Here is a 27536-nt window from a genome sequence, read left to right on the forward strand (position 1 = left end):
TACGATACCCAAATTAACACTTATGGTACCCAAAGTGCTACCTATGATACTTAACCTAACACCTATAGTATGCAAAGTGGCACCTATGATACCCACCTAACACATACACTTCCCAAAGTGCCACCTATGCTGCCCAACCAAACACCTATGGTACCCAAAGTGCCACCTACAATACCCAAATTAACACCTATGATTCCCTACGTGCCAGCTATGATGCCCAGTCTAACACCTATGGTCACTACCTGCAACCTGTGATACCCACCTAACACCTATAGTTCCCTAAGTGGCACCTGTGATGCCCAACATAACTCCTATGGTCCCTAACTGCAACCTGGATACCCAACCTAACACCTACACTTCCCTAAGTGCCACCTATGACAGCCAACCTAACAACTACAGTATGCAATGAGCTCCCAATGGTACCCAACCTTACACCTATGGTCCCTAAATCCCACCTAGGATATACAACCAAACATCTATGGTTCCCTAAGGGCCTTTTATGATACACAACCTAACACGTATATTATGCAAAGTGCCACCTATGATACCCACCTAACACCTACACTTCCCAAAGTGCCACCTATGCTACCCAATCTAACACCTATGGTTCCCTAAGTGCCACATATGACTGCCAACCAAACTCCTACTGTACCCCAAATGCCACCTACGATACAAAAATTAACACTTATAGTACCAAAGTGCCACCTATGATGCCCAACTTAACACCTATAGTATGCAAAGTGCCACCTATAATACCCAACCTATCACCTACAGTATGCAAAGAGTTCACTTAGGTACCCAACCTTACACCTATGGTCCCTAAATCCCACCTATGATACGCAACCAAACATCTATGGTATCCTAAGTGCCACTTATGATACGCAACCTACCATGTATATAATATGCAAAGTGCCACCTATGCTACCCAACTTAACACCTATGGTACCCAAAGCGCCACCTACGATACCCACCTAACACCTATATTAGCCAAAGTGCCACCTATGATGCCCAACCACACCTATGATGCCCAACCTAACACCTGTAGTATGCAAAATGCCACCTACAATACCCAACTAACACCTACACTTCCCAAAATGCCACCTATGCTACCCAACCTAACACCTATCCTTCCCTAAGTGACACCTATGATAGCCAACCTAACACCTACTGTACCCAAAGTGCCACAAACAATACCCAAATGAACACCTCTGGTTCCCTACGTGCCAGCTATGATGCCCAGCCTAACACCTATGGTCCCTCACTGCAAGCTATGATACCCACCTAACACCAATGATTCCCTAAGTGCCACCTATGACAGCCAACCTAACCCCTATGGTACCCCAAGTGCCACCTACTACACCCAAATTAACACCTCCGGTTAACACAGACAACACCCCCAGGACTTTATTAACCCCGCACCTCCCAACCCCCCCCCCACCCCCCCAGCACAGACAACACCCCCAGGACTTTATTCTCCCCCCCTTGGCCCCATACCCAGCCCACACCAATCATAATGTCATTCAAAAGAGAATCAAAAGGTAATCAATCTGAATACAACTTGAATAAAAGGGAGCAAAACGTGACTAAAACCCAAAGACAAAGTGAATTAAACTGAAGAAATTCAAAGAAAAGTGCATAAAAGTGATTACACATGACGAAAAACTGAAAAAAAAAAAACCCAAAAGAGAATAAGAAATGTCATGGGGCATGAGTTGTGGGTCTTTAGGACATCACAGGGAAGCGGAGGGTGTCCCTGGGGTGCTACAGGTCGCCATAGGGCAGGGTGGGGGGTCACTCTGGGGTCTCTATGTGTCACTGGGGGCTGTTATGGGCACCTATGGGTCACTCCAGGGTCTATATGGGTCTCTGTGGAGGGTCCATGGGTTGCTGTCGGGTGTCTATCGGTTGCCGTCCATCCCTATGGGATGTCTATAGGGTGTACGGGACTCTGCGGAGTGTCCGTGAGTTTCTGTGGGTCGCTATGGGGCATCTAAAAAAAAAACCAACAAAAAACCACCACCACCACCACAAGTTACTAAAAAGGACTACAAAGGAAATCAATCTGAAGAGCAAAAATGAACGCACAGCAAATAAAGCTGGCTAAAACTGCGTCAAGTCAGTAAACAGCAAAGCAAAGTGAATAAAGTGATTATAAAAAGTAAATTAAAGTAAATAAAAGGCAATAAAAGTGAATAAGCCTGAATGAACCTCAAAGAGAAGTGAACGAAATTTCCTAAAAATGAATGGAAGCAAACGAAAAACCTGGGGTACCGATGGGGGGCAGGTGGGTAGCGGGGGCCCTGTGGGGCGCCATGGTGGTCGATGATGATGTCATCCCAGTCCCGGTGACATCACGACACCATAAGGGTTGTCACGGGACCACAGGCAGGTGGGCACGGGCTGTGTACGGGTTGCTCTGGGTGTCTATAGGTCACTATGGGGTGTCTGTGGGTCTCTGTGTCCACGGTTTGCCGAGAGTTGCTGTGGGGTGTCTCTGGGACCCTATGGGATGTCTGTAGGGAGTCTATGAGCCTGGGGGGTCGCTATAGGGGATCTACTGGGGTCTATGGGATGTCCACGGGTTGCTCTGGGTCGCTATGGGGTAATTTGGGGGGGGGGGGGGAAGTTATTAAAAGTGACTAAATCAAATCAGAAGAAAACAGAACAAAAACTGAAAGAAAACTGAAGAAAAAGGTCAATAAAATGTCAATAAAGTGATTAAAAAGGAAATAAAAATGAAGTGAATAAATCTGAATGAAAGGCAAATAAAGGTAAATAAAAGTGAAAGTGCATCAAAGAGTCAACTGGTGTTGGGGTACTTATGGGGTGTGCGGGCCCTACGGGGCACTTCGGGGTCCCTACGGGGCTCGCTGTGTCGGGTGGGCCGCCTGTCCCCCGGGGACTACCTGCTGCTGGGCACGGAGGGCCAGGAATATCGGGAACGCCACCGGGATCAGCACCGGGAGCTGCTGCCTCAGGTGCTGCTGCAGCCCGGCACCCCAGGGTGCTACTGGCCATCACCCACTGAGAGATTTTCCTGGCCCTCCGGGATGGATCCCGGATGACGGCAGTGACGACAGGAATGCTGGAGGTTCCCTGCCCAGCGCCACGCACCGTGGGGCTGCCGCTGCGGCGCAGGGAGCTGGTGCACGCCTTCGATGCGCAGAGGTTTCGGCAGGGTAAGAGTTCATCCAGCTTCATCCTGATCCATGGGCTCTTCCTCATCATCCCCATCTGCAGAGGTGCAGAACAGCAGATATTATCAGCCCTTTCCTTGCTCCCGAGTCATCGAGCATCCATTTGCCTCCTCCCGACTCAGCCTCCGACGGACCTGGACAAAACGCGTCTCTTACCGAGGCAACCCTTAGAACCCGCAGCGGCCTCTCCTCTGCGTGTCCGCTTTAGAGAGAAACCACGGCAAGGCAGACCGGGCATTTCTGGACATCGCTGGCAAACCCCAGGGCAAAGCCTGACCGCAACAAACAGATGAACTGCGAGGGAAGGGAAGGTAGAGAGGGGCCGCGCTTCAAACCACCGCCGTGCCAGCTCAGATTTAGAAATGCTCTTCCCAGGCCAGCAGAAACCTGCCTCTTAACCAAAGGGAGCAACGACACTTCCTTCGTCACACGCTTTAAGCCCTCAAAGTTACTGAGCACCTATCTCACTCGCTTCAGCTCCTGCAACTACGTGACTGCTTCTTTCTCCTTTTCCTTCCATCACAAGCTTTCACGTCCCAGGAAACATCAGCAGAGCCCTTTACGCCTCCCATCAGATTCCCAGCACACCCATGTGCTGCTCCAGAAGCCTTCCCAGCCAATAACAAGGGCCCAAACCAATAATCCTTGTTATTTAGACAGAGCCACCCTTGCTTGGGATCTCTCCCAAACAGACTTCAGCAGGAGCATAAGCAACAACGTCTTCTCCAGATAGATTTGAGTCTCACCTCAACACGGGTATTTTCTACAGAAAGACACGCTCCAGATTCCTCACCTCTACCTGTAGACAAAGCTCACCCCAAATTTCTCAGTCGCTCCTGGGTAATACCCGAGGGTAACTTGGCAATAAAGCAGTTTCACAGGTTGCGTACCATGTACAAAAGCACGCAGACGTTACTTACCGCCGGATGATCCCGTTTCTGGTGCGCAGGGAGCAGAGGGAAGGCATCCCGGCAGCCTTCCCCGGATTGCCCCTGGTCTTGCTCTGGATGATCGCATGCGGACAAGAGCGGGGACAAGGCTGAGGAAAAACAAACGAGAATTGACAAGGTCAGCCCAGCAAAAGCAGCACTGGAGTGCTCTGAGCCTGTTTGCTAATGCAATCCAGCAGCAGCAGAGCTCTGCCAAACATCAGGGAGCGCCAAAAAGATGCAACCGCTTGGGAGAAGGTGCTGGAACCCTGAAAAATGGCTTTAGGCGTTTCTGTTCCCCCCGTTTTCCTTCGAGCCCTTTGCTCACTGCCCATGCAGGACTGGTGTCACCAGCACACTCTTTTCCATGCAGCACAGAACGGCCGACACCTGCGTGGCTGACTCAAACCTGAGGCCAACGAGGACTATTCAGTGCTTACTGGTGGCAGCTGCCTTCCAAAGCAACACAGAGGAGGGCCGAATAAAAACAGCAACCTGGAAAACGCAGAGCAGCGGGGGAAAATCGCTGTTCTTCCTGGCTTCCCGGTGGGGAAACTGAGGCACGGACCCCTGAAATGTGTCCGGAGAAGCGCTAAGGGGAGAGGCGGAGGGCTCGAAACAGACCCGGCGCAGGGCTTTACAAGGACACGACCTGAACCTGCCTTCGATCTCCAGACCTCGCTGGGCCACCTCAAACTCCACCTGCGCACCGCCTCTCTGGCGCCCTCGCTCGGGCTTCCCGGAACACGGCGCACGGAGCGCGAGGCTCCGGCCCCCGCTCCCGCAGCCGGGGGGCCGGGACGCAAAGCTGCCGCTGGCCATCCCCTGCCCGCGGTTGCTTCTCAGGCTGGTGGCACCGCTCCGGATGCCTCCACGCGTAGGGGACGCCCAGCACCAGCTTTCCGTAGCGGCTCCTCAACTGTGGGAGCAGGGCCCGGACACTTGCACTCCCTGTGCTGTGACTGAGAACACTCGAGAGCACTCGACACAAGGGCAGGGAAAAAAACAGAGGGCAAAGCACGGCCGGACCGCTGCGGCGGTGCAGCTGCTCCTGAGATCCCCAGCTGGAGGGAATGGGCAACAACCAGCAGGCACGCTGCTCCCTTCACCGAGCCGCTGACACTGAAAACGTGACTCCTGCTGCCACCTCCTCGTCACTGCTCTATTTTGGGTCTCCGAGCGGTAACGATTTCAGCTCACAGCCCAATACAGAACACAAGGGGTAAAAAGCAGCCTCAAAGCTCTGCTTCCAGTACACAAAACATCCAGACCCCAATAACAAAAACAACAGAACGCACCAAGAAACGACCTTAAAAAACCTAAACACCTCCTATAAATAAAACACCTCCGAAAAGAAAGCCTTACAGAAACACTTGTTCATGCACACACCGGGAAACCTGGACACGTCCCGGAGCTCTTCACTCAGCTGACTCCATTGCAGCAAGCATCAAAACACAGCAGCACAAAGCACCACAAGACTCCAAAGCCACAAAAGACAAAACAAACCCCAGCGAACTCACCCAGCTAAAGCCCAGGAGCTGAATGAGCTCCTCGCTGCAGCACGGTGCCTTTATACCCCAGGCAGCACCCACAGCCCCTCCCTCAATGCCCTGCGGCGGGGCGGGGGCAAACCACCACCTGGGATAAAAGAGGTAGGATGGGCAGCGCTTGGCTTTTGGGCTGGTGTCTGTAGCCCAGAGGGGGTCCGAGAGAGAAAAGGGCTCTTGAATAGAGCAAACCCCAGCGTGCTTGCTCCAGGAGCACATCCCCGCTCCAGGATGCCCGAGAGCAGGCACTCGAGAAGCCGTGCCCGGACGGAGCTTTAGGTGGCAAAGCGAGCGCAGGAGCTCCGTGTGTGCAGGTGATGCCTGCGAGAGAAACGCTGTTGAGTTTGCCTGTTCGGGAGGGGGCTCTGCACTGCTGGGGCCGGGGCTAAGTTGCTAAGGGTATTTTCATTGGAGATTCTTTCAGGCTTGCTCAGTTTTAGAACTGTGTGTTTGCTTTAGAGGAATTTATAATCGCGTTTTTCTCTTTTGCTTTTTATTCTCCTTGTGCACGATCATTTATTTACACTTCATTTTTTTTCAGATGACCTTGTTATTCAGTTTCTTTTACTATTTTTTTGTTAGGCGTCCCATACCTAAAAAGACATAAGAAATGGGAAAAAATGGGTTACAAAAGAAAAAAAAATGGTTTAAACCATATTACGAATGGTCAAAATGGAATAAAAATGACCCAAAATGGCTTAAAACAGGTTAGAAGTAGGCAAAAATCGATTAGGAGTGGCCAAAAGTAGCTTAAAATGGATTAGAAGTGGCCAAAACCGGGTTAGGAATGGTCAAAAATGGGTTAGAAACAGACAAAAATGGCTTACAAAGGGGTTAAAAAACGGAATTATGGGTTAGAAATGGCCAGATACAGTTTAGAAATAGCCAAAAATGGCTTGAGAATTGGTTACAAATGGGCAAAAATAGCTTAAAATGGGTTAGAAATGGATAAAAGTGACTTATAATGGGTTCAAAATAGGTACCAATGGGTTAGAAAACAGAAAAAAATGGATTGAAATAGGTTAGAAATAGGTAAAAATCGGTTAAAAGTGACCACAAAGGCCTTAGAAGTAGCCAAGAAAGGCTTCAACTGGGATAGAAATGGGGAAAATGGTTTACAAATAACCAAAATGCCTTAAAATGGGTCGGAAATGGGCAAAACAGGGTTAGAAATGGCCAATACATGGCTTAAAAATGATAGAAATGTGAAAAATGGGTTAGAAATGGCCAAAAATGGTTTAAAATGGGTTAGAAATGGGCAAAACCGGGTAGAAATGACAAAAAAAAAATTGGTTAGAAATGGGTTAAAAAAGCTTTAGGAAGAGCCAAAACAGGCTTGAAATGGGTTAGAAGTGGGCGAAAAAGGTATAGAAATTGCAAAGAATTGGTCAGAAATGGACAAAACTCGCTTAGGAATGGCCAAAGTGGCTTAGAAGGGGTTAGAATTGGGCAAAAAGGGGTTACAAAGGGCCCCTTACAACTGAGAAATGGTCACAAATGGGTTAGGAAAAGACAAAAATTGCCTAAAACGGGTTAGAAATGGGAAAAATGGGATAGAAATGGCCAAAAATGGCTTAAAACTGGATAGAAATGGGCAAAAATGGGTTTGAAGTGGCTACAGATGCCTTAAAACAAGACAGAAATAGGAGAAAACGGTTTAAAAATAGACAAAAATGGCTTGTAATGGGTTACAAGTGGGCAAAACTGGGTTCGAAATGGCAAAAAAAGTTTAGAAATAGCCAGTAAGAGCTTAGAACAGGTTAGAAGTGGGCAAAAAAGGGTTTGAAATCGACAAGAAAGGTTTAAAATGGGTTAGAATTGGGCAAAAATTGCTTGGAAATGGCCAAAACCAGTTTAGAAATACCCCCAAAAAAATCCCTTTAAAATGGGTTAGAAATGGGAAAAAATGTGTTAAAAAAAAAAAAAAAAAAGCCAAAATGGCTTAAGATGGGTAAGAAATGGCCAAAAAATGGGTTAGAAATAGCTTAAAACTGGATAGAAAAGGGCAAAAAATGGTTAGAAGTGGCAAAAAATGGCATAAAATGGGTTAAAAGTGGCCAAAATTGGGTTAGAAATGGCCAAGAATGGTTTAGAAATGGGAAAAAAGATGTTTGAAATGGGATAGAAATGGCAAAAATCGGTTAGAAATAGTCAAAGATGGCTTAAAACTGGTAAGAAATGGGAAAAATGGGATAGAAATGGCCATAAAGGCCTCCTTACCTCTTTCCCTCCCTCCTTTCTTCCCTTTTTTCCCCAACCCCGTTTCCCTTTTTTTTCCCCGACACCTATGATACCAAACCTAACACCTATGGTACCCAAAGCGCCACCTATGATACCCAAATTAACACCTACGGTTCCCAAAATGCCTCCTATGATACCCACATAACACCTACACTTCCCAAACTGCCACCTATGCTACCCAACCTAACACCTATGGTACCCAAAGCGCCACCTATGATACCCAAATTAACACCTGTGGTTCCCTAAGTGCCAGCTATGATGCCCAGCTGAACACCTATAGTCACTAACTGCAACCTATGATACCCACCTAACGCGTATGGTTCCCTAAGTGCCACCTAGGATGCCCAACCTAATACCTATGGTCCCTAACTGCAACCTATGATACCCAACCTAACACCTATGGTTCCCTAAGTGCCACCTATGACAGCCAACCTAACAACTACTGTATGCAAGGTGCTCCCTACGGTACCCAACCTTACACCTATGGTCCCTAAATCCCACCTATGATACACAACCAAACATCTATGGTATCCTAAGTGCCATTTATGATACGCAACCTAACACGTATATTATGCAAAGAGCCACCTATGATGCCCAAGGTAACACCTATGGTCCCTAACTGCAACCTATGATACCCACCTAACACCTATGGTTCCCTAAGTGCCACCTACGATACCCAAATTAACACTTATGGTACCCAAAGTGCCACCTATGATGCCAACCTAACACCTATAGTACGCAAAGTGCCACCTATAATACCCAACCTATCACCGACAGTATGCAAAGTGCTCCCTATGGTACCCAACCTTACCCCTATGGTCCCTAATACCACCTGTGATACACAACCAAACATCTATGATACCCTAAGTGCCACTTATAATATGCAACCTAACACATATATTATGCAAAGTGCCACCTATGCTACCCAACCTAACACCTATGGTTCCCTAAGTGTCACCTATGATAGCCAACTTAACACCTATGATACCCAACCTAACACCTATGGTACACAAAGCGCCACCTATGATACCCAAATTAACACCTATGGTTCCCTAAGTGCCTCCTATGATACCCACCTAACACCTACACTTCCCAAAGTGCAACCTATGATACCCAACCTAACACCTATGGTACCCAAAGTGCCACCTATGCTACGCAACCTAACACCTGTGGTTCCCTAAGTGCCAGCTATGATGCCCAGCCTCACACCTATAGTCCCTAACTGCAACCTATGATACCCACCTAACGCCTATGGTTCCCTAAGTGGCACCTAGGATGCCCAGCCTCATACCGAAGGTCCCTAACTGCAACATATGGTACCCACCTAACACCTATGGTTCCCTAACTGCCACCTATGATACCCAAACTAACACCTACAGTATGCAAAGTGCTCCCTATGGTACCCGACCTTACACATATGGTCCCTAAATCCCACCTATGATACACAACCAAACATCTATAGTACCCTAAGTGCCATTTATGATACCCAACCTAACACCTATGATTCCCTAAGTGCCACCCATGATGCCCAACATAACACCTACGGTACCCAAAGTGCCACCTATGATACCCACCTAACACCTATGGTTACCTAAGTGCCACCTATGTTATCCAACCTAACATATATTGTTCCCTAAGTACCACTTATTAGAGGCAACCTAACACCTATAGTATGCAAAGTGCCACCTATGATGCCCACCTAACACCTACAGTACCCAAACTGCCACCTATGCTGCCAACCTAACACCTATTGTTCCCAAAATGCCAACTACGATACCCAAATAAACACTTATGGCACCCTAAGTGCCACCTATGATGCCCAACCTATCACCTACAGTATGCAAAGTGCTCTCTATGGTACCCAACCTTACACCTATGGTCCCTAAATCCCACCTATGATACACAACCAAACATCTATGGTATCCTAAGTGCCACTTATGATACCCAACCTAACACGTATATTATGCGAAGTGCCACCTATGCTTCCTTAAGTGCCACCTATGATACCCACATAACACATACACTTCCCGAAGTGCCACCTATGCTGCCCAACCTAACACCTATGGTTCCCAAAGTGCCACCTACAATACCCTAATTAACACCTAGGGTTCCCTAAGTGCCACCTATGATGCCCAACCTAATACCTATCGTCCCTAACTGCAACCTATGATACCCACCTAACACCGATGGTTCCCTAAGTGTCACCTATGATACCCAAACCAACACCTACAGTATGCAAAATGCTCCCTATAGTCCCTAAATCCCACCTATGATACACAACCAAACATCTATGGTACCCTAAGTGCCATTTATGATACACAACCTAACACGTATATTATGCAAAGTACCACCTATGATAGCCTCCTAACACCTATGATGCCTAACATAACTCCTATGGTCCTTAACTGCAACCTTTGATACCCAACTTAACACCTATGGTTCCCTAAGTGCCACCTATGACAGCCAACCTAACAACTACAGTATGCAAGGTGCTCCCTATGGTACCCAACCTTACACCTATGGTCCCTAAATCCCACCTATGATACACAACCAAACATCTATGGTACCCTAAGTGCCATTTATGACACGCAACCTAACACATATATTATGCAAAGCGCCACCTATGATACCCACCTAACACCTATGGTTCCCTAAGTGCCACCTATGATACCCAACTTAACACCTATGGTTCCCTAAGTGCCACCTATGATGCCCAACCTATCACCTATGGTACCCAAAGTGCCACCTATGATAGCCAACTTAACACCTATGATACCCAACCTAACACCTATGGTACCCAAAGTGCCACCTATGATAGCCAACTTAACACCTATGATACCCAACCTAACACCTATGGTACCCAAAGCGCCACCTATGATACCCAAATTAACACCTATGGTTCCCTAAGTGCCACCTATGATACCCACCTAACACCTACACTTCCCAAAGTGCCACCTATGATACCCATCTATCACCTACACTTCCCAAAGTGCCACCTATGCTACCCAATCTAACACCTATGGTTCCCTAAGTGCCACCTATGATAGGCAACCAAATGCCTACTGTACCCCAAGTCCCACCTACGATACCCAAATTAACACTTATGGTACCCAAAGTGCCACCCATGATGCCCAACCTAACACCTATAGTATGCAAAGTGCCACCTATAATACCCAACCTATCACCTACAGTATGCAAAGTGCTCTCTATGATACCCAACCTTACATCTATGGTCCCTAAATCCCACCTATGATACACAAGCAAACATCTATGGCACCCTAACTACCACTTATGATACCCAACCTAACACGTATATTATGCAAAGTGCCACCTATGCTACCCAACCTAACACCTATGGTTCCCTAAGTGACACCTATGATAGCTAACCTAACACCTATGTTACTGCAAGTGCCACCTATGATACCCAAACTATCACCTATGGTACCCAAAGTGCCACCTATGATGCCCAACCTAACACCTACAGTAGCCAATGTGCCACCTATGAGGCCCAACCTAACACCTATAATACGCAAAATGCCACCTACAATACCCAACTAACACCTACACTTCCCAAAATGCCACCTATGCTACCCAACCTAACACCTATCGTTCCCTAAGTGACACCTAAGATAGCCAACCGAACACCTACTGTACCCAAAGTGCCACCAACAATACCCAAATGAACACCTCTGGTTCCCTACGTGCCAGCTATGATGCCCAGCCTAACACCTACGGTCCCTCACTGCAAGCTATGATACCCAGCCTTACACCTATGATTCCCTAAGTGCCACCTATGACAGCCAACCTAACCCCTATGGTACCCCAAGTGTCCCCTACTACACCCAAATTAACACCTCTGGTTAGCACAGACAACACCCCCAGGACTTTATTAACCCCGCACCTCCCGCAGACACCCCCCCCCCCAGCACAGACAACAGCCCCAGGACTTTATTCTCCCCCCCTTGGCCCCATACCCAGCCCACACCAAACATAATGTCATTCAAAAGAGAATCAAAAGGTAATCAATCGGAATACAACTTGAATAAAAGGGAGCAAAACGTGACTAAAACCCAAAGACAAAGTGAATGAAACTGAAGAAAGTCATTGAAAAGTGAATAAAAGTGATTACACATGATGAAAAACTGAAAAAAAAACCCAAAAGAGAATAAGAAATGTCATGGGGCATGAGTTGTGGGTCTTTAGGACATCACGGGGAAGCGGAGGGTGTCCCTGGGGTGCTACAGGTCGCCATAGGGCAGGGTGAGGGGTCACTCTGGGGTCACTATGTGTCACTGGGGGCTGTTACGGGCACCTATGGGTCACTCCAGGGTCTATATGGGTCTCTGTGGAGGGTCCATGGGTTGCTGTCGGGTGTCTATCGGTTGCCGTCCATCCCTATGGGATGTCTATAGGGTGTACGGGACTCTGCGGAGTGTTCGTGAGTTTCTGTGGGTCGCTATGGGGCATCTAAAAAAAAAACCAACAAAAAACCACCACCACCACCACAAGTTACTAAAAAGGACTACAAAGGAAATCAATCTGAAGAGCAAAAATGAACGCACAGCAAATAAAGCTGGCTAAAACTGCGTCAAGTCAGTAAACAGAAAAGCAAAGTGAATAAAGTGATTATAAAAAGTAAATCAAAGTAAATAAAAGGCAATAAAAGTGAATAAGCCTGAATGAACCTCAAAGAGAAGTGAACGAAATTTCATCAAAATGAATGGAAGCAAACGAAAAACCTGGGGTACCGATGGGGGGCAGGTGGGTAGCGGGGACCCTGTGGGGCACCATGGTGGTCGATGATGATGTCATCCCAGTCCTGGTAACATCACGACACCATAAGTCATAAGGGTTGTCACGGGACCACGGGCGGGTGGCCACGGGCTGTGCACGGGTTGCTCTGGGTGTCTATAGGTCACTATGGGGTGTCTGTGGGTCTCTGTGTCCCTGGTTTGCTGAGAGTTGCTGTGGGGTGTCTCTGGGACCCTATGGGATGTCCGTAGGGAGTCTATGAGCCTGCGGGGTCGCTATAGGGGATCTACTGGGGTCTATGGGATGTCCACGGGTTGCTCTGGGTCGCTATGGGGTAATTTGGGGGGGGGGAAGTTATTAAAAGTGACTAAATCAAATCAGTAGAAAACCGAATGAAAACTGAAAGAAAACTGAAGAAAAAAGTCAATAAAATGTCAATAAAGTGATTAAAAAGGAAATAAAAATGAAGTGAATAAATCTGAATGAAAGGCAAATAAAGGTAAATAAAAGTGAAAGGGCATCAAAGAGTCAACTGGTGTTGGGGTACTTATGGGGTGTGCGGGCCCTACGGGGCACTTCGGGGTCCCTACGGGGCTCGCTGTGTCGGGTGGGCCGCCTGTCCCCCGGGGACTACCTGCTGCTGGGCACGGAGGGCCAGGAATATCGGGAACGCCACCGGGATCAGCACCGGGAGCTGCTGCCTCAGGTGCTGCTGCAGCCCGGCACCCCAGGGTGCTACTGGCCATCACCCACTGAGAGATTTTCCTGGCCCTCCGGGATGGATCCCGGATGACGGCAGTGACGACAGGAATGCTGGAGGTTCCCTGCCCAGCGCCACGCACCGTGGGGCTGCCGCTGCGGCGCAGGGAGCTGGTGCACGCCTTCGATGCGCAGAGGTTTCGGCAGGGTAAGAGTTCATCCAGCTTCATCCTGATCCATGGGCTCTTCCTCATCATCCCCATCTGCAGAGGTGCAGAACAGCAGATATTATCAGCCCTTTCCTTGCTCCCGAGTCATCGAGCATCCATTTGCCTCCTCCCGACTCAGCCTCCGACGGACCTGGACAAAACGCGTCTCTTACCGAGGCAACCCTTAGAACCCGCAGCGGCCTCTCCTCTGCGTGTCCGCTTTAGAGAGAAACCACGGCAAGGCAGACCGGGCATTTCTGGACATCGCTGGCAAACCCCAGGGCAAAGCCTGACCGCAACAAACAGATGAACTGCGAGGGAAGGGAAGGTAGAGAGGGGCCGCGCTTCAAACCACCGCCGGGCCAGCTCAGATTTAGAAATGCTTTTCCCAGGCCACCAGAAACCTGCCTCTTAACCAAAGGCAGCAACGACACTTCCTTCGTCACACGCTTTAAGCCCTCAAAGTTACTGAGCACCTATCTCACTCGCTTCAGCTCCTGCAACTACGTGACTGCTTCTTTCTCCTTTTCCTTCCATCACAAGCTTTCACGTCCCAGGAAACATCAGCAGAGCCCTTTACGCCTCCCATCAGATTCCCAGCACACCCGTGTGCTGCTCCAGAAGCCTTCCCAGCCAATAACAAGGGCCCAAACCAATAATCCTTGTTATTTAGACAGAGCCACCCTTGCTTGGGATCTCTCCCAAACAGACTTCAGCAGGAGCATAAGCAACAACGTCTTCTCCAGAGAGATTTGAGTCTCACCTCAACACGGGTATTTTCTACAGAAAGACACGCTCCAGATTCCTCACCTCTACCTGTAGACAAAGCTCACCCCAAATTTCTCAGTCGCTCCTGGGTAATACCCGAGGGTAACTTGGCAATAAAGCAGTTTCACAGGTTGCGTACCATGTACAAAAGCACGCAGACGTTACTTACCGCCGGATGATCCCGTTTCTGGTGCGCAGGGAGCAGAGGGAAGGCATCCCGGCAGCCTTCCCCGGATTGCCCCTGGTCTTGCTCTGGATGATCGCATGCGGACAAGAGCGGGGACAAGGCTGAGGAAAAACAAACGAGAATTGACAAGGTCAGCCCAGCAAAAGCAGCACTGGAGTGCTCTGAGCCTGTTTGCTAATGCAATCCAGCAGCAGCAGAGCTCTGCCAAACATCAGGGAGCGCCAAAAAGATGCAACCGCTTGGGAGAAGGTGCTGGAACCCTGAAAAATGGCTTTAGGCGTTTCTGTTCCCCCCGTTTTCCTTCGAGCCCTGTGCTCACTGCCCATGCAGGACTGGTGTCACCAGCACACTCTTTTCCCTGCAGCACAGATCGGCCGACACCTGCGTGGCTGACTCAAACCTGAGGCCAACGAGGACTATTCAGTGCTTACTGGTGGCAGCTGCCTTCCAAAGCAACACAGAGGAGGGCCGAATAAAAACAGCAACCTGGAAAACGCAGAGCAGCGGGGGAAAATCGCTGTTCTTCCTGGCTTCCCGGTGGGGAAACTGAGGCACGGACCCCTGAAATGTGTCCGGAGAAGCACTAAGGGGAGAGGCGGAGGGCTCGAAACAGACCCGGCGCAGGGCTTTACAAGGACACGACCTGAACCTGCCTTCGATCTCCAGACCTCGCTGGGCCACCTCAAACTCCACCTGCGCACCGCCTCTCTGGCGCCCTCGCTCGGGCTTCCCGGAACACGGCGCACGGAGCGCGAGGCTCCGGCCCCCGCTCCCGCAGCCGGGGGGCCGGGACGCAAAGCTGCCGCCGGCCATCCCCTGCCCGCGGTTGCTTCTCAGGCTGGTGGCACCGCTCCGGATGCCTCCACGCGTAGGGGACGCCCAGCACCAGCTTTCCGTAGCGGCTCCTCAACTGTGGGAGCAGGGCCCGGACACTTGCACTCCCTGCGCTGTGACTGAGAACACTCGAGAGCACTCGACACAAGGGCAGGGAAAAAAACAGAGGGCAAAGCACGGCCGGACCGCTGCGGCGGTGCAGCTGCTCCTGAGATCCCCAGCTGGAGGGAATGGGCAACAACCAGCAGGCACGCTGCTGCCTTCACCGAGCCGCTGACACTGAAAACGTGACTCCTGCTGCCACCTCCTCGTCACTGCTCCACTTTGGGTCTCCGAGCGGTAACGCTTTCAGCTCACAGCCCAATACAGAACACAAGGGGTAAAAAGCAGCCTCAAAGCTCTGCTTCCAGTACACAAAACATCCAGACCTCAGTAACAAAAACAACAGAACGCACCAAGAAACGACCTTAAAAAACCTAAACACCTCCTATAAATAAAACACCTCCGAAAAGAAAGCCTTACAGAAACACTTGTTCATGCACACACCGGGAAACCTGGACACGTCCCGGAGCTCTTCACTCAGCTGACTCCATTGCAGCAAGCATCAAAACACAGCAGCACAAAGCACCACAAGACTCCAAAGCCACAAAAGACAAAACAAACCCCAGCGAACTCACCCAGCTGAAGCCCAGGAGCTGAATGAGCTCCTCCCTGCAGCACGGTGCCTTTATACCCCAGGCAGCACCCACAGCCCCTCCCTCAATGCCCTGGGGCGGGGCGGGGGCAAACCACCACCTGGGATAAAAGAGGTAGGATGGGCAGCGCTTGGCTTTTGGGCTGGTGTCTGTAGCCCAGAGGGGGTCCGAGAGAGAAAAGGGCTCTTGAATAGAGCAAACCCCAGCGTGCTTGCTCCAGGAGCACATCCCCGCTCCCGGATGCCCGAGAGCAGACACTCGAGAAGCCGTGCCCGGACGGAGCTTTAGGTGGCAAAGCGAGCGCAGGAGCTCTGTGTGTGCAGGTGATGCCTGCGAGAGAAACACTGTTGAGTTTGCCTGTTCGGGAGGGGGCTCTGCACTACTGGGGCCGGGGCTAAGTTGCTAAGGGTATTTTCATTGGAGATTCTTTCAGGCTTGCTCACTTTTAGAACTGTGTATTTGCTTTAGAGGAATTTATAATCGCGTTCTTCTCTTTTGCTTTTTATTCTCCTTGTGCACGATCATTTATTTATGCTTAATTTTTTTTCAGATGACCTTGTTTTTCAGTTTCTTTTACTATTTTTTTGTTAGGCGTCCCATACCTAAAAAGACATAAGAAATGGGAAAAAATGGGTTACAAAAGAAAAAAAAATGGTTTAAACCGTATTACGAATGGTCAAAATGGAATAAAAATGACCCAAAATGGCTTAAAACAGGTTAGAAGTAGGCAAAAATCGATTAGGAGTGGCCCAAAGTAGCTTAAAATGGATTAGAAGTGGCCAAAACCGGGTTAGGAATGGTCAAAAATGGGTTAGAAACAGACAAAAATGGCTTACAAAGGGGTTAAAAAACGGAATTATGGGTTAGAAATGGCCAGATACAGTTTAGAAATAGCCAAAAATGGCTTGAGAATTGGTTACAAATGGGCAAAAATAGCTTAAAACGGGTTAGAAATGGATAAAAGTGACTTACAATGGGTTCGAAATAGGTACCAATGGGTTAGAAAACAGAAAAAAATGGATTGAAATGGGTTAGAAATAGGTAAAAGTCGGTTAAAAGTGACCACAAAGGCCTTAGAAGTAGCCAAGAAAGGCTTCAACTGGGATAGAAATGGGGAAAATGGTTTACAAATAACCAAAATGCCTTAAAATGGGTCGGAAATGGGCAAAACAGGGTTAGAAATGGCCAATACATGGCTTAAAAATGATAAAAATGTGAAAAATTGGTTAGAAATGGCCAGAAATGGTTTAGAATGGGTTAGAAATGGGCAAAACCGGGTAGAAATGACAAAAAAAAAAAAAATTGGTTAGAAATGGGGAAAAACGCTTTAGAAAGAGCCAAAACAGGCTTGAAATGCGTTAGAAGTGGGCGAAAAAGGTTTAGAAATTGCAAAGAATTGGTCAGAAATGGACAAAACTCATTTAGGAATGGCCAAAGTGGCTTAGAAGGGGTTAGAATTGGGCAAAAAAGGGTTACAAAGGGCCCCTTACAGCTGAGAAATGGTCACAAATGGGTTAGGAAAAGACAAAAATTGCCTAAAACGGGTTAGAAATGGGAAAAATGGGATAGAAATGGCCAAAAATGGCTTAAAACTGGATAGAAATGGGCAAAAATGGGTTTGAAGTGGCTACAGAGGCCTTAAAACAAGACAGAAATAGGAGAAAACGGTTTAAAAATAGACAAAAATGGCTTGTAATGGGTTACAAGTGGGCAAAACTGGGTTCGAAATGGCAAAAAAAGTTTAGAAATAGCCAGTAAGAGCTTCAAACAGGTTAGAAGTGGGCAAAAAAGGGTTTGAAATTGACAAGAAAGGTTTAAAATGGGTTAGAATTGGGCAAAAATTGCTTGGAAATGGCCAAAACCAGTTTAGAAATACCCAAAAAAAAATCCCTTTAAAATGGGTTAGAAATGGGAAAAAATGTGTTAAAAAAAAAAAAAAAAAGCCAAAATGGCTTAAGATGGGTAAGAAATGGCCAAAAAATGGGTTAGAAATAGCTTAAAACTGGATAGAAAAGGGCAAAAAATGGCATAAAATGGGTTAAAAGTGGCCAAAATTGGGTTAGAAATGGCCAAGAATGGTTTAGAAATGGGAAAAAAGAGGTTTGAAATGGGACAGAAATGGCAAAAATCGGTTAGAAATAGTCAAAGATGGCTTAAAACTGGTGAGAAATGGGAAAAATGGGATAGAAATGGCCATAAAGGCCTCCTTACCTCTTTCCCTCCCTCCTTTCTTTCCTTTTTTCCCTTTCTTTTCCCCCCTGTTCCCTTTTCCCCGACCCCCGTTCCCTTTTTTCCCTGACCGCCCCTCCCCTTTTTTCCCGACCCCCCTGCCCTTTCTTTCCCGACCCCCTTCCCTTTTTTTTACCCGACTCCCTTTCCTTTTATTTACCTGACCCCCTTCCCCTTTTTTTTGCCTGACCCCCTTCCCTTTTTTGGCCTGACCCCCTTCCCTTTTTTTTCCTGACCCCCATCCCCTTTTAACCCCACCCCGTTTCCCTTTTTTTTCGTGACCCCCCTCCCCGTTTTTCCTGATAGGTACAAATGGGTTAGAAAACAGAAAAAAATGGATTGAAATTGGTTAGAAATAGGTAAAAATCTTTGAAAAGTGACCACAAAGGCCTTGGAAGTAGCCAAAAAAGGCTTCAACTGGGATAGAAATTGGAAAAAATGGTTAAAAATAACCAAAATGCCTTAAAATGGGTTGGAAACGGGCAAAACAGGGGTAGAAATGGCCAAGAAATGGCTTAAAACTGGATAGAAATGTGAAAAATGGGTTAGAAATGGCCAAAAATGGCTCAAAACGGGTTAGAAATGGCCGAAAATGGGTCTGAAGTGGCAAAAAATTGGTTTGAAATGGTGATAAATATTTTAGAAAAAGACAAAACAGGCTTAAAATGGGTTAGAAGTGGGTGAAAAAGGTTTAAAATTGCAAAACATTTGGTTAGAAATGGACAAAACTGGTTTAGAAATGGCCGAAATGGCTTAGAAAGGGTTAGAGTTGAGCAAAAAAGGGTTACAAAGGGACCCTTAAAATGAGAAATGGTCAAAAATAGGTTAGAAAAGGACAAAAATAGCCTAAAATGGTTTAGAAATGGGAAAAATGGGTTTGAAGTGGCTATTGGTGCCTTAAAACAAGACAGAAATGGAAAAAAATGATTTTAATAATAGACAACAATGGCTTTTATCGGGTTAGAAATGGCAAAAAGAGTTTAGAAATAGCCTGTAAGAGCTTAAAACGGATTACAAGTGGGCAAAACCAGGTTTGAAATAGCCAAAAAAGGTTTAAAATGGGTAAGAAATGGGCAACAACTGGTTAGAAGTTGCAAAAAATGGCCTAAAATGGGTTAGGTCAAAATTGGGTTAGAAATGGCCAAAACTGGTTTAGAAATTGGAAAGAAGAGTTTTAAAATGGGTTAGAAATAGCCAAAAATGGCATAAAACGGGCAAGAAATGGGAAAAATGGGATAGAAATGGCCATAAATAGCTCCTTTGCTCCTTCCTTCCTTTTTTCCCCCTCCCTCCTTGCTTGGCTTCTTCCCCTCCCTTGTCCCTCCTTCCCCTCCCTCCATCCTTCTTCCTTTCCTTCCCCTCCCCTCCTTCCCTCTGAATGACAGTGAATACAAGAGCAGAGGTTCTAAGACAAACTAATGGGAGAGAAGGTAAGAATACAATTGAATATGGGGAAGAGAATACAAGGGAAGAGAATCCAAGAGATTATTGGAGAAGAGCATCTAGGGGAAGAGAAGATCAGGGAACAGAAGAGAATCTAAGATTAGAGAACTGAAGAGCATCTAAGAAGAGAATATGGGGGGAGAGAACAGCATTGAATAGAAGAGAATCTAAGATTAGAAGAGTACAGAAGAGAACCTAAAAGAAGCCAAGAGAAAAAACTGAAGAGCATATAGGAAAAGGGAAATCAAGAGAATCTAAGAAAAGGAAATGGAAGAGACTATAAAAGTATATAAGGAAATAAAATAGAAGAGAAGGGAATCTAAGAGAAGAATATGGAAGCAAATACAGAAAAGAGACAGGAAGAAGTGAAAAATAAGAAAATGTAGGAGAAGGGAGGAGACTATGGAAAAGGAAAATAAAAGGGGGAAGAGACTCTAGGAGAGCATAAGAGAAGGGAAAAGAATATAAGAGAAAGGAATATATGAGAAAGTAAGAGAATCTAAGATAAGGGAAGAGAATGTAAGAGAAGAGAATTTAAAAGAAAAGAGAAGGTCATCTAAGAGAAGAGAATAGTAGAGAACAGAAGGGAAGAGACTAGAAGAGACTAAGAGAATATAGGACAACAGAAGAGAGTATGGGAGAACAGAATATAAGAAAATGCAAAAGGACAGAGGAGAAGGGAGTATAAGAGAACAGAGATTAGAAAACACTAAGAGAATATAAAAGAATCTAGGAAAACAGAACCGGAAGGGAAGAGACTATAAGAAAATGGAAGAGACTAAGAGAACACAGGAGAACAGAAAGGAGTACAAGAGACAGGAAGGGAAGAGAGAAAGACGGGAAGGGAAGGGACCAGAAGAGAATGTTAAGAGAAGACAAAACAACAACGTGCTCCTGGCCTGATAACATCTTTATTTTCTCAGGACAACTATTTAATTGCATTAAAAGCAGGAATCTTTAAATATATATGGTCTTGTCTGTCACGGAGCTTCAAACCTTTGCAGCAGTCAGCAAGCTGTGAGAGGCAGCTGCACCAAGGGAATCCTTTCTCTGAGGCAAGCAGCTGGCCAGTGATCTGTTATAGCCACCCGTCAATGCTTGCTGTGCAGGGACACTAATGCCATGAACGTGATAAGCTTTGGCAGGAGCCACCCAACAGGAGGGGATGCTGCTCTGTGCACGGAAGGCAGAGGCAAATCCCCAAAGCGCTTGCTGGGGGTGCACTAAGTAGCAATTACAGGAGTTTTCCATTCCCATCCCCAGCGGCCTTACCTCCTCCTCCCATGCCACTTGGCCACGCTTCAGGGCAGCACCCGAGGACCTTGCCCCTGTACGGCTGGGTTCATCGGCACACTGCGTGCTGGGCAGCACGCGTCACCCGCGGGGCTCTGGGATCACCAGGGTGCGGCAAAGGCAGCAGTAGAGAGGGGTCCCTTGGAAATGTGCTGTCTGCCTGCAGGCACCGCTCTGTTATGGTATCTTCTTGAAATCGGGGGCTAAACATGCATCTCTGTCCCTGCGAGAGGTGCCCGGGGCTGCCGGGAAGGCCAATCTGTGGCAGAGGCTGTGTGTGTTCTGGTCTGTAAGCCCCCCAGCAGCTACGGTACAGTGGAAGTCTTGTCACTGAACAATGTTGAGCAGATAATATCCTTTAGTGAACTAGAAACCTGCACTAATGCTGCATGCCTGGCAGGCTAGGAAAGGTAGAAACATTTGGGCTTACGCACATGGAAGCTGTGGCTCATCCTGCTGTGGTTCAAGTGTCATTGCTCTTATAGGTAAATGGAAAAGCAGCCTCGGGCCTCCTGCTGGGCTCAGGGGTCCATCAGCTGCACCAGAGGAGCTTTGCTTTCAAGAGGTGATACTTGCTATGCTGAGAAGTGACCAGTTCCCATCAGTTGAAATAAAAGTGAATTTCCCCAGAGCTGGGTGTTACTCGCATGGGTACTGGTACTTGTGGTAGCAAACAGTGAATGTGAACCACATGCTGAGCAGACCTCAGCATTTCCAATCAGCCAGTTTCCCCTCCCTGGCTGCATTAAAGTATGTTCCCCCAGATGACTTTAACCTCATGTCAGCAAAGCACTTCAGCTCAAGGTACCAAAGACAAGCTTCAGCAAGGGCACAATCCCACCAAACACACCAAAGAGCATGAGGACGAGAAGCCCTTCCATAAGGAAGAAGGATAATTGTGGCTTTGGGGGTTTAAAGAGACCCTCAGCAGCTGTAGGGAAACGCCTGCAGTCACTGGGGTTCTAATCCTAGGATCGCAGAATGGTTTTGGTTGGAAGGAACCTTTAAAAGTCATCCAGCCCAACCTCCCCTGCAATGAGCAGGGACATCCTCGACTAGATCGGGGTGCTCAGAACCACGTCCAGCCTGGCCCTGAATGTCTCCAGGGACGGTGCATCCACCACCTCTCCGGGCAACCTGTGTCAGTGCTTCACCACCCTCACTACAGAAAAATACCGGGGCTGACCTGCACTTCCTGGTCCTCCCTCCCTCCAGCCCTTGCCTGCTCCTCAGCAGTGCAGCTCCTCTGCTGCAGAGCTGGGATCCCTCTCAGGAAAATCAACTCTTAGCCCTGAAACTGCCCCCCGAGTCTCTGCCCACACAAGCAGATCGGGATGGCAAAGCTTTGTCCATCTGTGTACATCACCTAGACAGAAGCCATCATAAACAAGGACAGCACACTGCGAGCGCTGCGGTGCACTCCCAGGGGCTTGGGAAGACTGCACGGGTACTAATTCAACAAAGACAATACCAAGAGCTGTAAACTCTGCTGGTAGTACCCAAATGTCAAGAGGAAACCGGGGACCTGCATTGTTACAACATCCAACAGGACGGTTAGAAACACAGTGGTCATTCCCCAAAGAGCTGCTGCAAAACAGCCTGCAAGCCAATCAATTGCTGTTTAGGCAAAAAGCAATGCAATGATCTCAAATCAGGAAAGCAAATCAAGCTGAGAATTCCTGTGACAATGTTTTCCATTACATGAATGTAATTGACTGGAAGGGAAAAACCTTCTTGAATTAAGCATGTAAACAAGTTGAACAAAATCATTTCTTCCTTGTTCGAGCAGAGGATGTGGTTTCGCTCTCATTTACTGGCCCCAGGTACTTCTATATGAGGATCTAGATCTGTCCAGCTGTTAAAGTGTCACTCTGCATTTATGGCAATGTAAGAGGAAACAAAGTCCTGCATCCAGACCTTGGGCCCCAACTCAAGAGGGATGTGGAGCTGCTCAAGTGAGCCAGAGGAAACCATGGCCATGCTGCGAGGGCTGGAGCAGCTCTGCTCTGTAGCCAGGCTGAGAGAGCTGGGCTGGGTCAGCCTGGAGAAGAGAAGGCTCCTGAAGGGGAGACCTTAGAGCAGCTCCAGCGCCTAAAGGGGCTGCAGGAAACCTGGAGAGGGGCTTGGGACAAGGGCCTGCAGGGACAGGCCAAGGGGAATGGCTTTAACCTGACAGAGGGGAGATTGAGATGAGCTCTTAGGCAGAAGCTCTTCCCTGTGAGGGTGCTGAGGCGCTGGCACAGGGTGCCCAGAGAAGCTGTGGCTGCCCCATCCCTGGCAGTGTTCAAGGTGGACACAGGGGCTTGGAGCAAGCTGCTCTAGCGTGAGGTGTCCCTGCCCGCCCGTGGCAGGGGTTGGAACTGGATGAGCTTCAAGGTCCCTTCCAACATGAACCATTCCATGATTCTACAAGATGCAGAAATGGGGAGGATAACTACAGGCAAATTACAGACCAATTGGTGAAAGCAGAGGGCAGATGGATTTCCTCTCTTGGCAAGGTCAGAGGAGCACGTGCTACCATCACCAGACATACCTCCACTCTCCTCTGGCGCTTCCCATTAGCAGAAACCTTTCTTTTCCTTTTGGTCTTGCCGCTGAAAGAAAGAGGTTAAAAAAATCTTCTGGAGCTCTTGAAAGGGTCTGTGCTGGCACACACGATGTCCACACGAGCGCACGCTGCTCTGAAACAAAAGGGTTCTTATATTTACCGAAGAACAAAAAGTGGGGTTCTCTTCAGCTCAAGAAACCTCTGACGTGAGTCCGCAGCATCCACACCGATGAGGCTGACAGGCTGGTGTGCAGCCTAAAAAGCACGCACGATCGGTGTGCAGGTTGTGCGTAAAACTCGTTCAAAACAGACACCCTCCTATATAGCATCATACAAACAGGGTACTGCGGCAGCTGTCCCTGTAATAAACGGCTTGTTTCACAAACCTATCTATCCTTACGTCTCCTTTACGTTCCTCCTCCTTGTACGTAACGAACATAAATTGGTAATAAGTTAAGCTTTGATTTTGGAATTTTAATAAAGCTGAAGACAACCAAAGGATTGCACAGCAAAGTGACATTTCAAATGGGTAATGCAGGAAAGAGACGTTCATGGTTGAGGGGTGGGAAGGCAAAAACCCAAACCAAGTTTAAGAGTGTTTTTATCTCGCTGCCATGGAAAAGAATGCCTGGTGTAAATCAAATATTGATGAAAGGAGGTCTTAATCAGCCACCTCCAGCTCCACAAGGCACAGCAATAGTTGATTTCAGACTTATTTACTGACTTCCTTTCACTTTTTCTCCCTTCATTAATTTGCTGGGCAAAGCTAAACGGATAGGTACTTTGTCTAAAGAGCAGATGTTATTGGAAGTACTGCTGATTCTAATAGTCTTCCACTTTCTGTGTTAGAAGAGTAACTCTTCACAAATCTTTGAAAAACACACTAAAACATTCCTTATGCACCAATTACGTGATTTAAATACTATGCACAATGAACAGAGCATAGTCATAGCATTATCTTTGTATTATTCAACACCAGGATGTGTTTATTTGGTGTTCTACCAGCTGCACGTTTTACACCAGCTGACTGGTCTTGACCTCTCTGGCTTTCCTTGATCTTGAGAGATTTCATCATGGGTGCTGATACAAGGACTTCACATGGAAAAGCTCTCTTTAATCAGGAGGTTTATGTTTGTCTGCTTCGTCAGCTTTGTTTGGGGGAGCTGGGGGAGAAATTCTGGAAGAAACTAGATACACGAACACATGGCAACACATCTTTGCACTCAATTTTAGGGATCTGGCTACTAGCCAGACACATTGTTTTGGCATCATCCACAAGTTCAGGACAGTATTGTTTGTTGGTTTTGGTTTTGTTAGGTTTCTTTACTCTGTCCTAGATCAAGATTAAGAGGTGTTCAAAGTCCAAAAGGAAAGAGGGAATGGAATGAAAACAGTCATGTGGGGGGCTGTGAAAAATAACATGACTGTAAAGCTGGGATAATAAACAGTGACCCATGATGATCATTACTGGGTAGCTACAAAAGCATTGGGGAAAAAAAGAAACATCATTCAGCTGCAACAGTCTTTAAGTAGCTGGTCCTACGGAGCTGAACATCCGTTCAGGTGGTTGGGAAACCAGCAGTGCTCGTAGGGACCCAGACGAGCATGGGGTTTTGCTATTAAAAAGTTTGATGTCCTCTCAGCACTGACGGCAGGAACACATCTGAAGGTACAGAGCATCTGTTTGATTCTCTTCTAAAGCTGACCGTAGCCTCAGCACAGAGATCATTTAACTGTTGCCCCCACGTACTTCCTGATTGATACAGGATGCTGTCTCCCAGAGCAATAAAGGAAATTATAGCCTCCCATATATATTCAGATAATAATAAGAAGTACATAATAATAACCAGAGCCATATGAAATATATACTTCACGAACCAAAATTAAACTGGAGAAATGGCTACGCGTGAAAGGTCAGTGCTCATAAACTGAACATAATCTCCTGTGCTTAACGCCTCCCTCCCCACAAGCAAATTAAATTTTAATGATTTTTGGAAGCTCTGACTGCTAAATTCTGTTTCCAACCTTCCATATGAATGACAGCATAGCCCTAAGGCCAGTGAAAGCGGCCTAACCCACGTGCTTTTGCACACATGGCGTTGGATTATTCCCTAATGTGTACAAGATACGGCACAACAGTCCTAACTGGATTGAAGGCTTTGGTCAGAGCTCAGGAGATCCAGGTCATGTCAAATGCTTTGCCCAAGTCCAGGTAGACGATGTCAGGAAATGCAGTAGCAGCATCAAATTAGTGTGGAGCCTTAGCAAGGCAAGGTTCAGGGGGCTGGTCTAGTGAGGCTAGGATAAAGAAATGGAACTTGACCTGCAATACAATACGGTCTGGGGCACTGTATGACCTCAAGCCAGCTTCTTGCCTTATCGTCCCTTAGTCAAACCACAGATGACTCCTCACACATAACAAATATTTCATCTGTGTTCATCCTAACTGCTAAATAAATGACAATCAAAATTTGCAGCAGATTTTAGAGGGATTGTTTAGTGCTTATTCAGTTATTTGAAGTAGTTATCCCGTCCACATATCTGTTTGAAGATTCTTTGTTTTCCAATAAAATGGGCACAAAAAATACAAACTAATAATGGCCCGCATTCCTGATTTCAAATTGTCTGTTTTCAGACCAAACACTTCTTAAACTGGATGAATTAAAGCTTTCTTAAGGATATTCTATACTGATTCAGATGTATTAAATGAATTTACATGACAAAGGGATGGGGTTTTTTTTAATGCATTCCAAGCATAGAATAGAAGACAAAACTTCTAAGTACAATCAGACTGCAACATTCACCGTAAACAAATATTATTTCTGCTCTTTACCTGCAAATCACCATTCATTAAAAAAATACAAATGAAAAGAAATGCAGTGGTGAGTCCTTTTTTTACATCAGAAATTTAAATTAGGTCTCAGAAAGTCAGCAGAGGAGTCTGGGCTGTCCGGACTGAAACTTATTCCCAGCTCTTCCTATTCTGATTGTTAGACACACTGGGAATTAGCTTGTAGGTTTTGTAATCGGTGTTGTTTAGAAGTATGGGAAATGTGACTGGCAGAAAAACAGGGGAGGCAGTGGAGATGTACAAATATAAAAAGGAAGCTTTTTCTCATGTGAGACTGTGGTGACGACAACTGCAGAACAAGCCTCTTTTCAGAAATCGGATCATCTTGAGGTCATTATCACACTTGCAAAAACCCTGAGCATCACTGACTTTCCACAGCTTTTGTGCTTGCCCATCTGTCATTGCTTCCTTGTCTTCCTCGTACGCCAGCGGAATGAACACGATAGAAGCCAGCAGGGTAATTAATGGGGCCGCTATCGCAGGAGGTGCCCCCTTTTGTGGAGTGCAATTCTAATGTATTCTTTAGAGACACTCTAAAGTACAGTCAGGAGCATTCCTAGGCTTCCAGAAATTGCAGTTCACTGCTTCAGCCTAAGCTGTACACTTAGTGGGCTAGAGAAATACTTATTTCAAGGAAAAGTATAGGGAGACTCATGCCATGAAACGTGTTCTGTTGAAGGACTGGTTGTCATTTATCTTTCCAGCCTAAACCCAGACCCATGGCACATCCTAACAAACTCACCAATAAATAAGGATTTTCATAATGAACTCTGGAAGCTATGTTCTGGAAATTGCTGTACCTGCTGTTTTCAGCTGCTTTTGAAGGCAATGAAAACACTTTGGATCTGCTCCTCTCTGTTAATTCCTCTTGAAACATTTTCCCTGCACAAACCTTAGCAGAGCCCAACACATGCACGTGCATGAAAAACACCTCTCAAGAAGTGGAACTTATCAGAGTTGAGGAAGCAGCAGCTATTCCCCTCCTTCACCTTTTCTTCTGCGGACACAGAAAAGAGCCTGGATCCATTTCAGCAGGCTACCTCTACAGTTCTGCACCCTCAGCAGAACCCACAAGCATCCTGAATCAGTTTACATCCCTGCTCCGCCACAACCA

Source organism: Psittacula echo (assembly GCF_963264785.1).
Source record: "Psittacula echo genome assembly, chromosome: 3".
Classification (NCBI taxonomy): Eukaryota; Metazoa; Chordata; class Aves; order Psittaciformes; family Psittacidae; genus Psittacula; species Psittacula echo.